Source organism: Rhamphochromis longiceps, linkage group LG1 (genome assembly GCF_057381845.1).
Source record: "Rhamphochromis longiceps isolate RC_006_pf linkage group LG1, R_longiceps_female_GT1.1, whole genome shotgun sequence".
Lineage (NCBI taxonomy): Eukaryota > Metazoa > Chordata > Actinopteri > Cichliformes > Cichlidae > Rhamphochromis > Rhamphochromis longiceps.
Genome location: NC_140557.1, coordinates 28134462 through 28150805, shown reverse-complemented (window position 1 = coordinate 28150805; position 16344 = coordinate 28134462).

Genomic DNA, 16344 nt, shown 5'->3' with positions numbered 1-16344 from the left:
CCTTGAGTTTATGTTTCAACTCGACAGTTTCAGGGCTTATTGAATACAGAATGTCTTTGATTTGCAAACTGTGTCTGAATGAGTTTTTAAAAAGTGAGAATAAAGCAGGTTATACTTTGAGGGTTTACCTTATACCACGTGCTACCATATGTTCAGCTGTTGACTGTAGTTGTGTGTTTGCTTTGCAGTTTGTGTTCACTTCTTACCCAATGCAAGAAAGGAAAGAAAATGCTGAGCCATTGTTGAAGATATCCTGCAGCTGATTAAAGCGCATCACCTTTGCCAAGAAACAGGGCGTACTGGCTGGCTCATCATAAAACTTCTCTGAGTAACAATAACCGCGCCCATCCAACAACACAAATATGCAAAGAAAAGGCACACACATATAAACGAGGCAACAAGTTCAAGGGGGAAAAAAAATCCAAAAGGGGGTCTTAGAAAGGCTGTTGGGCAACTATGTGGTATTAGACCAGCTTCAGAGAGTGTTGGCATCGATCTTCCAACTCTCTGAAACTCTAAAAACAGCATTCCTCCTTTGGTGATGAAAGCACGGTCTAACACACCAGTGCAAACCTCCCCTGTAGGAGTTTCAGTGGTCTGAGATCTGGTGACTGTGGCATAGAATCACATTATCATACTTGACCCATAGTGCACTATGGATGCGGATTCTTCTCATTAAGACAGAAAAGGCTATCACTCCAGACCAGATCCAGGCCAAGTCAGGGAAATGCATTACGGACACACAGAATCCCCTCACTGTATGGATCAAGGGTTCAGGTTTTTCATTTTGGTTTCTCACCCTGCTGTAGGTCTCCCTCCCTCTCTCCGTCTCTCTGTGGAACACTGTCTGGAACAGCGGGGTCTCATCCTCCTCCCACTTACCTCTAATCAGCTCCATAGCCTTTCTAGGCTCGGCTTGTTTCTCACACTTTCAAGACTACATTTTCAAAACTGTGCAAATCCACATTAAATGACTTGAAATGAGGAGCACGGGAGCTGAATTCAATTTGGCAAAATGTATGAATTCCGTCTCCAGGATGACAGAAAGGGACGCCTCTTTTTAAAAAAAAAAAAAACTAATGCAAGGTTGCTAATAAAGTTTCTGTTTGTTTTGAATGGTTATGAAAGGGCCCGTTTGTTTGGCTGTGCCTGCTGTTGTCAAGGAAACGAACATTCCCCAGAGTACTGTTCATATTAATTGTTTTATTCCTCCCACTGTCCTCTCGCTTCTGACAGACACAATCAAGCAAGTGTGGACAGACTCGCAAGTCTGAATTCTGTCCCTTCATGTCCTCGTGTCTCTTTCTGTTTGCTCTGTACGCTCTTTGTATTTTCCCACTCCGAGCCTCTCGAGTTTGAATAATCTCTCCCTTCCTGGACCTCTTCTCTCACTCATCCCTCGTGGCCATGGAACAGCTGTTTGGCAAAATGAGATAACCACAGAGGTTCTTTGAGAAATTATTCGCTGTGAAATCTTGGGGGTGAGTTTAAGACACATATAAAACTCAAGGCAAAGCCAAAAAGGAGATAATGTGACTGTTGGCATGAAACATAATTTATAATTCCTTCTTATAAAAGATGATAAAAACTGGCTTGCTCAGCTGCAGCTAATAGACATCTCCACTGTTCACACCAAGTGCATTCCAGTTATTTTCTGATGAAGACTTCTGATTTCCTGTTTGGAGTCTTTGCTTTCAGAAAAACCACAATTATTGTGTTTGAAAAGCAGTGCCAATAGAGCAACTTTATTCCTAAAGTGGTCGCAGCCTGCTGGCCCTGAAATCATGGTGAACATTCCACATACTGAAAGCAAACTATATAAACTAGTGAACTCGCTCTCATGCACTTTAATGTCGACACTGGGAAATCAACTGTGTAGAAACAGCTGGGTTGATGGGATCCTGCCTGTAAGTAATTTAAAGGGGCCCTATATCCCCTTTTCTTGGACATTGCAATAATAGTTTTATATGTTTCCCAGTCACAGTCTTACTTGCTGTATACTGAGCTTTAGTGCAGCTCCCCAGTTCATCCATTCCAGTTCCTGTCCCACTCTCTTTAAGCCAGCTTTCTTCTGATTGGTTACCCCTCACAAACAAAAGCTTTCCACAGTACAGAGTGTGGAGCTGCTGTGTTCCTAAGGTGACAAAATTAAGGATATCTGCTCTCAGTGACATCACATAGAGCCAATAATAGGAAAAAAAGCAGTTTGAAAGTATTGCTCATCGTGATCACTGGTTCATACAGGGAGTGCAGAATTATTAGGCAAGTTGTATTTTTGAGGAATAATTTTATTATTGAACAACAACCATGTTCTCAATGAACCCAAAAAACTCATTAATATCAAAGCTGAATGTTTTTGGAAGTAGTTTTTAGTTTGTTTTTAGTTTTAGCTATTTTAGGGGGATATCTGTGTGTGCAGGTGACTATTACTGTGCATAATTATTAGGCAACTTAACAAAAAACAAATATATACCCATTTCAATTATTGATTTTTACCAGTGAAACCAATATAACATCTCCACATTCACAAATATACATTTCTGACATTCAAAAACAAAACAAAAACAAATCAGCGACCAATATAGCCACCTTTCTTTGCAAGGACACTCAAAAGCCTGCCATCCATGGATTCTGTCAGTGTTTTGATCTGTTCACCATCAACATTGCGTGCAGCAGCAACCACAGCCTCCCAGACACTGTTCAGAGAGGTGTACTGTTTTCCCTCCTTGTATATCTCACATTTGATGATGGACCACAGGTTCTCAATGGGGTTCAGATCAGGTGAACAAGGAGGCCATGTCATTAGTTTTTCTTCTTTTATACCCTTTCTTGCCAGCCACGCTGTGGAGTACTTGGACGCGTGTGATGGAGCATTGTCCTGCATGGAAATCATGTTTTTCTTGAAGGATGCAGACTTCTTCCTGTACCACTGCTTGAAGAAGGTGTCTTCCAGAAACTGGCAGTAGGACTGGGAGTTGAGCTTGACTCCATCCTCAACCCGAAAAGGCCCCACAAGCTCATCTTTGATGATACCAGCCCAAACCAGTACTCCACCTCCACCTTGCTGGCGTCTGAGTGGGACTGGAGCTCTCTGCCCTTTACCAATCCAGCCACGGGCCCATCCATCTGGCCCATCAAGACTCACTCTCATTTCATCAGTCCATAAAACCTTAGAAAAACCAGTCTTGAGATATTTCTTGGCCCAGTCTTGACGTTTCAGCTTGTGTGTCTTGTTCAGTGGTGGTCGTCTTTCAGCCTTTCTTACCTTGGCCATGTCTCTGAGTATTGCACACCTTGTGCTTTTGGGCACTCCAGTGATGTTGCAGCTCTGAAATATGGCCAAACTGGTGGCAAGTGACATCTTGGCAGCTGCACGCTTGACTTTTCTCAGTTCATGGGCAGTTATTTTGTGCCTTGGTTTTTCCACACGCTTCTTGCGACCCTGTTGACTATTTTGAATGAAACGCTTGATTGTTCGATGATCACGCTTCAGAAGCTTTGCAATTTTGAGACTGCTGCATCCCTCTGCAAGATATCTCACTATTTTTGACTTTTCTGAGCCTGTCAAGTCCTTCTTTTGACCCATTTTGCCAAAGGAAAGGAAGTTGCCTAATAATTATGCACACCTGATATAGGGTGTTGATGTCATTAGACCACACCCCTTCTCATTACAGAGATGCACATCACCTAATATGCTTAATTGGTAGTAGGCTTTCGAGCCTGTACAGCTTGGAGTAAGACAACATGCATGGAGAGGATGATGTGGACAAAATACTCATTTGCCTAATAATTCTGCACTCCCTGTATATAATCATGATGCATCCACCACTGTAACAGGACATATATGAGAAAAAGTAAGGATGAACATAATAGGTTAAGTTAAAAATTAAATTTGTTCATAAAACACGGTGATGAAGTGATACTATAGTGGAAAAGTGCTGGTGCTATTATTTCTCACTTCAAAACATATATTAGTAAATATAACTAGTGACCATGTGGGTGTATTGTTTGGTCTATTTTTGCTTCGGCAAAAAGATTTAATCACACTGAAAACAATAAAAAGATGTTTTTTAGTGCAAAAAATGGGAATTTGAATCTACTGCTAGTTGATTGCTAGACAACACAATCATGCTGTAATAGTACATTATGCATAATTCAGATTTTGTGAAGATAGATGAGATGTTATTATTGTGAAATCAAGAAAAGGATACATTTATAAAGTGCTATAGGTGCATACATTTAAAAAAAGAGTGAGTTGGTGCATAACTTCCACCAACAACATAACAAATAATTGTGCAGAATGCAGAGCACAAACTACAAATAATCTGGAGAGATGTGCTACAAAGTGAAATTAATGGCTCCCTTTTTACCTGGCTGAATCACTGTGACTTATACTGAATACATAGCCTGAGGGGTAAAATAAGAAACGAAGTTCAACACACTCAGGCTTTCTTTGGACAAGCTGGCTCAAGAAAACCTAAAACCTCAAGTGTGGCTAACGGGTATCTTTCTCTGTTAAACTAGGTTCTCAGGATCTCTGTGTGCTCACAAGAATATGGGTATTTTATGGATCATGTGACTCTTCTTCCACATAAAATGATTCCTATGAGCGCCACCAACTCCAGCCAGAGATGTTATCAGACAATAAAAAATATAGCTGCAAAATCTATCATTTTTACAGATAAGACAAGTGATCGGTGCAGCAGAAATGAACATTAACATGGCACAGAGTAGTTTCAGTTAATTCAAATTAATTTGATTGCTGAGGACACTCTCTGTGCTCATGTTTATTTCGAAGATGCAGCTGCACATCAGAGCTCTGAAACTTTAAACTGGCTACATTTTAAACATGAAACATTTTTGCTCCATGTGGCAAAAAACAGGAGACATGAAATTGTTTTGGGTTTTTCTTTGGATCAGATTAAAGTGGAATGGATTATAAATGATTGACTGAACAGGTATGCCAGTGACAATGCAGTGGTTTATTCAGCTATGCCTTAACAAATTGTCCATGAAGCCTAGAACGTATTCCACCACTATAGAATCTATTTTGCATTTTAAGCATGCTGTGAATTAAATAATCAGTGAAAATGTGGTGCTTCCACATGATTTTAAACTAAAACTAGGAAAATATTTTGATCGTGACCAGAAACTGGTTCTTATATCAGTAACTTATACTGAACACAGGTTATCATTACCACAATGATTTAACCAGGTAAGAAAAAGCCATTTGCATGACACAGAAAACTCTGACTTTAAGCTTGCAAACTCATCAGTCTGACTTCACAGCGCACCCCTCTGGTCAGGAGCCAGTTATAATCACAGTTTTCATTTATAATCATCTGGAAATGGAAAGATTTCACTTTTTTTTAATTGAAGCATGTTTTAAGTGTAATCCACATAGCGTGTCTGTTGGGGGATACATTTTCTATGTGAATGTTGTTTTCTTTTACACTGCTGGAACTGCAGCTACTAGAACACAGAGCATACACGAATAGCTGTTTAATCAGTCAAATTCATTATTACAAGCTGAAGTGATTTCTCCATCTCTTTTATCAGGCTGTGGCACATAGTAGCATTTTATATTTAAATGTCTTCTGTTCACCTTAGAAATGAACAGCAGCACAGCAATAAAACGATTAACTAATTTTTATAAAGATTTATTTTAGTGCTCTGTACATTAAATTCCAAGAGCTATGATTCTCTGCAGCATTAATCATCTCATTTGCAGCCATGTTGCATTTTACTTCTTTTTACTTATAGATTTTTGTCAACTTTTTATCATCATCATCAGATAAGTCTCCGATTGGAGAAGAGGCACTCATAATGGCATCACTTTGTGCAAAAGTCATGAATCAGAGCTGGACTTTTTTAATTTTAGTGAAGTTCCCCGTCTCATCCATGAGGCTTCTTTAGTTTAGAACTGAAGAAGCCTCATGGATGAGTCTTTATGAAACTTAGAGCAGTCCAGTGGCTTTCTTTCTTAGACTACTATAACCTGGATGACTGATGATCTGCATAGACAACTTTTTATGTGAGCACACATAGAACCTAAAGCAGAGCCGGTGTGACACCGATGTCATACCTGTTAAAACTGACTGTTTTTTTCAGTTTCATAGAGGCAACTAACACACAGAAAGCCTGGCTTCCTTTGTGTCATCTCTCTCAGGTATCCTCCCATCAAAGCTGTGCTTCCAAACAGCTGTTAGCAGTCAAAATGTAAACCTTTATTTTCACACTAAACTTTTTAAAGAGTTTCTTAACACCGGGCTGAAAATCAGTGCTTACTACCTCTCCTACAGATATTTGTACCTGTAACCACACCTTAACACTGCGCAGTTCTGAAGTACAGCTGTGTATTACTGCAACATGGGCGTGTCTTCATTTTCTCATGTTCTCTCAAGGGTCTGTCTACAGATAGCATGCTTACTTCAGCCGACTTCTCTACAGCACAGTACGCAGTACTCCTTTAGTACTCCACAGTACTCCTTTAAATAATGTGAAAACTGTAATTTATATCTTTTTTTGAGTTACTTTGTTGTAAATAATACATATAATAAAAATTGCAAGTCAGAATTTAAGAATGCAGAATTTGAGATTTTATGGGAGTGGGTCATGCCCTGTTTCCACATTCAATGCAACAGAGGACATTTCTGAACACAGCAAACTCGTTCTTTCTTGAGATTTGACCATAGAGGGCAGTGATCATCCTCCACAGGATTTTGAGTGTGGCTCACCTCACCGTGCTTTCAGCCTATAAGCTAAACAGAATACTAACTGGGAAATGTGACGTGCCAGAAATGTGATGCAAGGGATTCTTTTTTTTTTTTTCCCAATAACAGCTTTTAAAGGGACACATTCAGTTTTGCACCGTCACTATGGATGAGCACAGTTATCTGGCAAGGCATGTGATATTCTAGCTTTAGGAAAATGACTCATATCCTTGTGATAGGTATTTCAAACCATGTATGACATCCTTCAGGAGTTGTGGTTTTGTTTCTGGTTCTTCAGTTTTGTGTTTGATATGATTTGATGTCCTTGCAAACTTGATTTGGTTCATGTGGTAGGTAAAGTCTATGTTGAACTCTCCTTTCCTCTGAAGTCATTTTCGCTCACAAGGCCAATGCTTGTAATCAGATCACAGGGTAACTTGATCAAAACATCCATTATATCCACATAATGCAAAAGATCGGTGGTATTTACCCTTCGGAAACAGGAACGCTGGTCATGGGTGCAGTTTAATCACTCGTCATCTGACAGCACAGATGCCGAAGGAATCACGAGAAGGAGCCGCTCAATGTTTTATTTTTCTAAATATATTGCCCTCTCCTGAGATTGCTTTGATCTCCCTTCTTTGCTGAGGTTTCATGCTCTTTCTCCTTTCCAGCCTTGTCATCTTGCTATCTGTAAAATCTCTGTAAGCTTTCTAGGAAATACAAATGTGAGGGCAAAAGTTGGATTTTGTTGCGATAGTTTCCCGCTTTGGACTAGTTCATTTCCAAGTTAATTATTTCATACCGTCATGTTTTATGCAATATACTTGATTCCAACTAAATCATGAAGGATGCAGTTTTAGGAGGACACCTAAGGAGCTGCGGTGCGAGGTTACAGATGTGTTTAGAAAAACTCATATGAAAAGATTTTTCATCGTGACTCAGTCATATACCTGTCAGTATTAATCAAGGTTCAGTCAAATACAACCTGGATTAACTGAGTGAAAAAGGTGAGTAAACAAGAAACACTTCATTGTGGAAAGCCTAAAGTAGCCTAGGCTTATTGCAGCACAACTAAAGGAGGATTCAGGGTCTCCTGATTCAGCCCTATAAGTTTTATCATAAAGGAAAGTTTTAAGCCTAATATTAAAACCAGAGAGCATCTCTGTCTCCCAAACCACAAGCAAGCCAGCAGCTTAAGAGCAAAGTGCTCCACTTGGTTGATATGGTACTTTGAGATCTTTAAGATAAAATGGAGCCTAATGCAAATCCTCTGTTCCACCACATCCCACAGCTGCTGTATTGGAATAAGATCTGGTGACTGTGGAGGTCATTTGAGTACAATGAACACATTGCCATGTTTGAGATTATCCGAGTTTTGCGAAATGGTGTGTTATCCTGCTGGAAGCAGCCATCAGAAGACGTGTAGGCTGTGGTCATAACTGATTTTATATTGTTTACACCAAATTCTGACCAAATTGTCAAATATTGAGATTCATCAGAGCAGGCAACATTTTTCTGATCTTCTGTTGTCCAAATCTGATCTCATCTGTAAATTGTAGCCTTGGTTTCCTGTTCTTAGCTGACAGGAATAGCAGACGGTGAAGTCTTCATTTTGTCACTGTGCATGCATTTAAATCGAACACACCGTCTCTCTATTGTTCTGTGTACCTGACCTGTCCTGCTGTCTTTGGTTGTTCTGCCCCCTCCTTCTTTCACTCGGATCCATGGTATGGATCCGAGTCTGACTAGGATCTCATGCTAACTCTGTAGTGACGTCACTTCCGAGTTCAGAGGTATCTGGAATGCAGCAGAACGTTTCTGCAGGGCTGAGCAAGAGTGGCTGAAGATTCGACTCTCCCCAAGAGGAGTCTGCTCTTGGGGAGCGACACATCATCAACACTGACACAAAACTGAAGAAGTAACTAGAAAAACACTAGAAGCAAGAGAAAATATAAAAATACCACCACAGCAGAAACAGAAAACATGTAATATCAATAATAATGTATACTTTATTGATTCCCGTGGGGAAATTCCTCTCTCCATTTAACCCATTCTCTCAGTGAAGCAGTGGGCAGCCTTTGGGCGCCTGGGGAGCAGTGTGTAGGGATGGTACCTTGCTCAGGGGTACCTCAGAGTAGGATGATTAAAACCCCTGGTGGGGCCCCTTCCCCATTATAGGGAACTAAAACTAATAACCAGAGTAAGCAAGAAGCCAATACAGGAACCAAAACTCTGGCAGTTAGACTCCGATGGCCCAGCACAGGAAAAGAGAACCCAGCGGTGACAGCGATTTGAGCAGGATTTGTAAAGCTTAGATTTGCCACAAACACATTGGAAGCAAACAGATGTGCGACTACAGATCTTCCTCACTGAATTTATGCATCATGCTTCATTTTGAAAAGCAGTTAAAAAATGGTTGGATGGATGAGTGCAGTGGTGCACCACATATAATACCCCATTCTGTGGTGGAGTAGAGGTCCAGATGGAAGTGAGTACACTGCTGAGATGCTGGAGCGTCAGGCTATTGACACCCCTTCCACTTCCACTTCCTAATAGCAAGTGGACAACTGGCCAACCTTAATGTGACTGTTCATCGCTTTAAAATGTATTTATGTTTTTTGTTGGCTCTCTGGCACAAAATATTATTTAGTGGTGATCAGATCTTCTGAGTCACACTGAGTATCCACCCATCCCTGAGAGAGAAATCCCATACTGAGGAAAAGTGGCAGCATGTAAACCATATGGACCCCCGCATATCAGGAATGCCTGTGAATCAAATCCTTCTTGGAACTCAAAATACTTTCCAAGGCTTTTAACCAGAAAGTGTCTCATTCTCAGAGCACCTAAATCTGCACATGTGTGAGCACGTGGACCTTTTTAAAGAGCAACAAGTGGTAGAGAATGAGGTACAATGCAAAATGAGGATCTGCTGTGCAGGAGGTGCTGTTAATCCCTGCAGAGCTGCAGGAACCGTTCATGTAAGTCACATAAACCTTTTACAGTGTGACTCAGATAACCCAAATACCATCAGAACAATAACATTTTCAGCATTAGCTTTCCTGTTATTCTAAAACCTTGTTTCCCTCAGGTCACTACTCTTTATTTCTGATTAAATGAGTGCTGAAGGTCAGAGGGTAAACTCCTCCAGCCATGAGACATAATGTGAGCACATAACACAAGTTATTATTTCAGTCAGCCTCCCAGTAAAGTCACTGCTGACCATAGAAAACATTCAGGAGACTGCGATCGGCTCCTTTTGCACTTTTGATGATGAAATAATCTCTATTTCTCTGCTCCAGACCCAGTTGTCCTCTCTGTGCTTCCATGTGGGAGGCCTTAGGAATGCTGATGATGGGGTTAGTGACTTCTCAGTCAGTTCCAGATCCTTGACCTGTAAACTCTTCTGCTCTTTTGGTAAACTGACTGTGTACAAGGATGTGTTCATGTTTAAGTGGGCTTTTAGACTTGACGCAAAGCGTACAGTTAGAGCTGAGCAGGTGACCCTGAATGCTTGCTTTACCTTGATGTGACTATTATTGTCATTTGTCGCTATATAAATAAAACTGAATTGAATTATTGCTGCTTTCTCTTGACCTTTGTTTTCCCGAAAAAACTGAAGTTAGAAGAAAGGCAGTCACTTGTTAAACTCTGGTCCAAATTATTAGTTGAATTTTCTTCTCCCTGCAGCCTCACAAAGCTCATTCTTTATGAAATCAATCAAATCTGAGAAGAGCTCCCATCTGACCTCCTCAGAATGAGCAGATTATTATTACTTTTTACAACAGCTTTAGTATATTTGAAGGAGTGCAATATTTTGGCTTTATGCTATGAAAGCTAGTTAACCAAGGACATGGGCCAAAATCAACAAACAGATCCCTTAAAAGTTTACATTTTTGCCAAAAGAAAATTGTCACAAGCTGAACAAGCAATGAAGCAACAAATTCAGGCCCCTTCTGCATGCTTAGATGGCAGATTTAAAAAAAACATATTTAGTGCCTAAAGTTGGTAATTGATGTGATGTGTCCAAACTATTATATGAAGCACGTAAACACTAATCTCAAGCAACTTAAAGAAGTCCAGACGCTTTTCTTTCCAGGCTCCTTAGACTAAACACTAATCTAGTTTCTCCACTTGCAAGGTTATGATCCTCGTATAAAAATATAGGTAAGCTTTGGCATTAAAACCTAGCACACCTGACAACACTGATGCTCAAACACTTGAGTGTGAGTTAAATGTATTAACTGTACTTTTAGGGCCTTTAACTTGGACCCATGATGGTCAAGTAATAAATACGTTAAGCTAATGTATAAAAAATAACTGATTCTGAGGGTCTGAGGTCATCATTGAGTCACTGTTTCCCTGGAGTGACCCAAAAGCAGGCGTGCAAGTTTAGTGCGAGAGGCCCCAGAACAATATTGGGCCTGAGGGCTAGAAAACTACCACCACTCCCACAAACACTCTACAGCCTCTTACAAGAGTGTGGAAAGAAAGCCTTCTCTTACAGGGTTTGTTGAGTTGTAATAAGCATCATTTGACTGTTTTGTTATTCATTTATTTTTAAAAATGTTTTATTGTAAATAAACCACTTAAAGAGCAAATAAAAAAAAATAAAAATAAAAACAACAACAACAAAACAGGAAAAAGAAATACTGGATGCATGCTACATGAAGTGTCTGGTCCTTAAGAGTAGAAACGGTTATATAAGTGTAGTCCATGATGAGCTTAAATTCTTATATTTCATGCTTTGTACTTGGTAAACAGCAGAAGTGCGATGCGTTTTTAACGACAGCTGTTTTCTACGGTGTTGCAGAAACCTGCTATACCCATCAGTACACTCATTTTTGTCCAGCAGAAAGCTTCCTGTTATGTTCCTGCGCATTACAAGTAGGCACATTATGTCTGTTTTTACAGATTTTCTTTTTTTTACTGCAGCTTTTTTTAGAATTTGTTAGAGGAACAGGTCAGTTACCTCACTGCACTTCAGTCTTTGTTTCTGCAGCCATCATTAAACCTCGCTCATTTGTCTCCGCAAAAATAAGAAGAGTTTCCATAGTGAGCTGTTACCCAGGTCACAATTGCTAACCAGCAGGAAGAGCGGTGCATTTTGGGTTAATGAGAGCTTCCGTGCACTCACAGCAGGAGGGAGTCCTCTGCGTCATTCCGCCAACAAAGGGGTTTTCCTTGTTTTTATGACAATGGGAATATTGTTCCAGTGTTACTCTGTTAGTTCCTACAGCCGGTTCACTCCATCCGGCCCATTTTATTCCGTCCATTGTGTGCGATAGCTGTGAAATATTTCCGCATATCAAAATGAGTCAGAACGAACTAAGTGTAATTTTCCCAGAGTTATTAGGAAATGGGTGACTGCAGCCCTATTTTATGGTCCTAACTTTACTTATTCACGCGATCGTTACCTGTCATGTCATCTGTATTTTGACATCTTCATTCTGTTAAAAAAGAACTTCGTAAAAATAACTAGCTTGTAAAACTAATCCAGTTTTAAACAGACGATCTGAACAAGACGTTTTTGATTAAGATGGATGGACGTGTTTCAGTTTGTCTCAGTAGAATTTACGTGACCTCCAGCAGCTCCTCCTGGGATCCCTTCCTGTAATGTTTATGAAACTGATTGCAGTTCTCTTGTTTTTCACTGTAATCTATCAAGCTGTAGTTCAAGTGTTGTAACACTGGACACACGCACACACAGAGTGAAATTTCACAGTAAAGTCAATATTACTCAGTCTGTTTCATTTCTGAGCTGGCAGTGAAACAATGTCTCTGATATGATAGGAGGCCAATGAGTCCACAGTGGAGGAAGCTGTTGCAGCTTATTACAATAAGTGTCTTACTTCATCCACTGTCATTATTGTAAACTGCTAGTGTATGCTTACTCCTTCATCACACAAAACCATGTATTTGAAAGATCCGATTGTCATGGTCCTGGGTCTAACGACATGACGTTTTGTGTTTAATGTTCTGTTATTCCTACCTATATCCTCTTCCAGTGCTCTGTTCGTGTCTCTGTGCTGGTAAAACAGTCTGTGAATTTCCTATTTTACATTGAATGTCTGTGTCTCGTCTTGCTCATTAGTTTCAGCTGTGTTTTCCTCCTGCGTGTTATTTCCTGATTGCCTTGTGTGTGTGTGTGTATTTATAGTGTGCGTCTACCCCTGCTCCTTGTCGGTTCGTCTGCGTTTCATGATGTACTCTTCATTCATCCTGCATCTCTCTGCTCTACATTCCGCTTTTTTATTATTTCAGGTCTCCTCATTACTGTTCCCAGTTTAGGTTTTTAGTGGTTTCTTGTGCCTCATTTCCTGTTTTCCACTTTGTAAATAAACGCTCACCTTGGAGAGGCAACTATGACTATTTCTTCTATTTTATTTTATTTTATTTTATTTTTGTTAGTTGTTCAAATTCTGTAGTTTTTGTTTTAATTTTCTGTGAGTCCACTTTTACTGTATATACTGCAAATATATAAACATAGTACATTGTTACACGTTTGTACATAGTCTCTAGGCTTTTGCCAGGCTAACTGCATTATGGTGAGAGGCCTGGCCTCTTTACAATACAAAACAACCAATACTCCTTACAGTTGCATAAATGACATAGAACATAAACATAAAGATACTGTGATTCTCAGTCTTAATTGACAGTAACTACAGACAGGTACGTGTATAAATACAGCCTCATGAGGTCTGCAAGCAGCCTAGTCAATTAGCTCTAGCTGCTAATTGCTAGCTTCAAGGCTAATCTACACCGCTAACCGCTAAATACACAATAAACATACACAACGAGGATTAACAGCCAACTTTCCCACATTGTCTGCAAACCTGTGGACTATCCTTAGGGCAAAGTCAACTTATTTACTATTTTTTATCTGCTTACCTGCAAATATATAGACATAGTAACCATTACACACTTGTACACAGTCACTAGGCTTTTGCTAGGCACACTGCTAGAGTGAGTGGCCTGGCAGGTTTACTCCCACTACAGCTGCTCATTTTAGGAGATGCTCCCTCTTGCGGTGTAATGGAGGAAGGATAAGTACTCTTCCAGTACTATATCTCTGTATCTTAGATAATGAGGCACACATTATTTTAAAACAACCACACATAGAGAATTACACTGAATTCTCTGAAGGCTTCTTTTCTGCTGAAGTGATGCATTAAGGATTATTGTGTCAGACACTGCCTGTAACTGCAGCTCACTGGGAGCGTTTACATCTAAATGTCAGGAGACGCCTGGTTATTGAAGAATACAGAGCAAGTGCAGAGAGACATGAGGACACGAACTGCAGCAGATTAACAGGTGATGACATGCAGTACCCGCATGCAGTACCATGAAGTGTTTGTGTATGCAAGAAGGAGGGGTTAGGACATTATTTATCAGATCTAATATTACAGAGTCCCTTTTTTCAGGAAACGTGAGGAATAGCTACTGGAAAATTCTGTCACATTGCAACCAGTCATCCCAGTAGAAAAGAATCACATTTTTTAGTGGACTACCCAATTTCTTCACTTATAGGGTTTTTTTTTTTATGATGGGTTGATATTCATTTTGTCTTCATGTGCTCAGCGATGTGCCAGGTCACTTAACACAAGGTGTGAATGTGCTTACATTTATCAAAGTAATATATCTGTCATGGTTATGGGTTATTTTTACGCAGCCGTCTGAGTTTCTGGTATTTTGATGTCATTTTGTATTATGGTTTATTATTTAAGGTTCATTTACTAGTCCTGAGTTTATTCTATGTTGGTTTCTTGTAAATTTAGGCTCCCCTTGTGTCTTTGCCCTCTGTGTTCCTCTCTGTGTGTCTCTGTTTATTTACGTGGGGTTTTCCCCATTTAGGAATGTTCCTCTCCTCGCATTTATTCCATGCCTCCCCGGTCTGTCATGTTTGCCCATGTTCCCCCAGCCTGTTATGCTTCTCTCTCCTGCTCTTTCATGTTCTCTCTCGCCCTCGCCTTCGTGTTCCCCTCTCGCTCGCCGTGTGCGCCGCTTTCTCCGGGAAGAGGCAGCAGGCGGGGTACACAGCCGAGCCTCTGGCACGGGAGCCTCCATTGAGCCGAGGTGGTAGGCGGAGCCGCTGTGCCATGGCGAGGTTGAAGGTCCGGTGAGTAAAACGGCTGGCGGGCGAGCGAGGAGCGGAGCGGCGGGAGAGCCAAGGCTGGACTGGGACAAAAAATCGGCCCGGGCATTTTGACTAGAGACCGGCCCACCAGGATAAAGATTGAAAATGTGACGTCATTCAGGGATAAAACCGCAAAGGATTCTGGGAACTTGTGGCAAGAGGTACTAGCGCACGCAGGCTTTCAATTGAACTCAGTTACACAGCGATAAAAAGAAACCCAAAAAAATGGCAAGAAGCTGTTGTATTATTAACTGCAATAACCGGTCGCATGACAGCCACGGGAAGCCGACGGGTAAAGAGATCGTTTTTTTTTTTTTATCGGATTATGTCGTTGAAGTGAAATTTTTTAAGCCATGTTTCCGAAGTAAGAGCCGACGGATGGTCTGGATATACCAAATATAACATCTCAGAACACTCCAGCTCACATGTTAGTCTGCTCCAAGCATTCCCACAAAGGTCAGAGTTTTGTAGTAGTTAATACGTCATTTTTCTTAACATAATTGGTGATATAGGTTACAAGCAAGTCTGGCGCTGAACAGAAATTGTCGCGCTATGCTCCTTTGTTTATTGTGCATAAATAGTGAATTGTCCTGACACAATATTGCGTTTCGCTTCTGTTATAACCATGGTACATTGACAAAAACATACACTTTTATTCACAGGATAAAACAGTTGTTTTGTATCACTAATTGTCCATTGCGATTACCAGTGTTGGGGAGTAACGGAATACATGTACCGCCGTTACGTATTTAGAATACAAAATATGAGTAACTGTATTCCGTTACAGTTACCGTTTAAAAAGGTGGTATTCAGAATACAGTTACTTTGTTGAAATAAATGGATTACACTGCGGTACTTTCCTGTTTCATTTTGTCGCGGGTCAGGACTGTTTGGGTTTTGTTTGACAGCTACGTGCTGTTGTTCCAGGCGGCAGCGTTATGGTTGCCATGGTTACAGGGCGACGCTCTCTCTCTCTCTCTGCGACTGTGTGTTTCCTGGGTGAGAGAGCGCCTTTTCGTTGTTGTTGTTGTGCTAAGCTAACAGGCAGAATGCTACAAGCATAGCTCTAAAGAATGTAGCATCATGGGCAGTATAGTCCGTGTTGCAGGGAGAATGCACTGCCATACACGTTATGTGTCTGTGAGCGCGAGGAGGGAGAAAAAGGCGAGTGGAAAGGTACGAGTTGTCGTCGAGGAAAAACGGGAGCTGGAAGCATGTAAATATAATAATAACCACTGCAGCCAAGAAGAGTGCCTGACGAGCCCAGTTGTAAGTAAGCTATTAAGACTCGACTGTACACCGTGTTCGTGTTTTCCTCCGAAAACAATAAGTTCCGTTGGAGCAGTCTTTCAACGCCTCTCTCTGTCTCTCGCAAGAAAAATTGACCCACACAACAAAGTAAAGCTATTTTTCGGCTATGAGCCGACAGGGACCCCGCCGTATTAGTCAGAGGTCCCTTTACTACAGTTCGGAGTCGCGGACCTTCAGTAATAG